Source organism: Branchiostoma floridae, chromosome 9 (genome assembly GCF_000003815.2).
Source record: "Branchiostoma floridae strain S238N-H82 chromosome 9, Bfl_VNyyK, whole genome shotgun sequence".
Taxonomy (NCBI): Eukaryota; Metazoa; Chordata; class Leptocardii; order Amphioxiformes; family Branchiostomatidae; genus Branchiostoma; species Branchiostoma floridae.
The window spans coordinates 11,692,808-11,694,142 of NC_049987.1; positions in this window are offsets into that span (position 1 = coordinate 11,692,808).

A 1,335-nucleotide genomic window follows, 5' to 3' on the forward strand; every position below is an offset into this window, starting at 1 on the left:
GGGCCACAGTTTTTGACGAGGCCTCAGGGGAGTCGTCAAGGGGTATATTTGGCATTCAGTCTGCAAAAATTTTGGGAATTGCACGGGCATTTCCCCAGGAATGCAGTATGCTGGGTATGCAAGCCCCCCCCCCCCCCAAATCTGTTCCAGATGTATCTCTGGTATGCAATGGGGGAATGTAGGTCACACTTGCTCCCTGGAGGAATTTGTCCTTTGAAACTAGACAGGGAACTCTGCACAATGGATCACGTTGTCTTGGTTGTTATGTTATGTTATGAAGGATACATTTCCTTTTCTAGAGCTTGTTCAAGCCATACGCCACAGGCAGACAGGAAATACATCTGTAGTGCTCAGCTGTAGGTTTAGGTCACTGGCAGACCATTGTGCTGTACCGGGGATAGTACATTTCTGCTGGCTGTAGGTTTATGTTACAGGTGGGCTAGTATATTGTGCCAGGGATAGTGCGACAGGGAAGTTCCAGTCTATTTCTGATTTGAGCTGTATTGTTGTACCCTCAATCGTCGTCATGGCAATAATACATTTTTATTGCCAGTCTTGTTGTTGTTGTTGTTGTTGTTGGACAATAGGTGATAATCAATACGCACGCGGATGCCATCCATAAAATTAAGTCAGTGTGGCCTACTTATGAAACCAAATTACGATAGTGGGAGGGGGGCTTGATGTTCTCACCACAAGTGACATTTGCTGTGACCAAGGAGGTTAACCTCCTTGCTGTGACCCTCTGGCGTCAGAAGGCACCGGATTTCATCATCTGCCTCCTTGTTGAAAGGTCATCATGTATTGTCTGTTGCTGAGAGGTCACAATTACTTCAACAGGTCTACTGGAAAATATGATAGGTCGGGTGGAAAGTATGGGATAATTACCACGAAGCACGCATTTACCTTTGTCCTAGAAAACATCAGATAATGTGGTATCTCACTGCACCTGGGGCACCGGTACGGCACTGCAGGGTCTTAAAGATTACTCAGCTAATAGATAAAGAGATAAAGAAGTAATTTTCTTACGTTTTGTGTATTCTGTTGTCTTCTAGGTCATACTTTTACGTATTACGCAATATCTTAATTATAATAAAAAAATCGGCGAAAGTAACACAATAGTGCCGCAGTAAACGAACCCCGCAGTACAGAACCTGTGTCCCTAGTGCAGTGAGATACCATCTTTAGATGATCATACATGTGAGAGTTCTTGCCACGATTTAAGAGCAAATGTCTGTAAGAATCAAACAACAGTGCTCAGGGTAAAAAAATGGATTTGGCTCATATTTTGCACAGTGATAGTACTTGGCCCACATCCCCTCAAAATAGCTTTCTTTC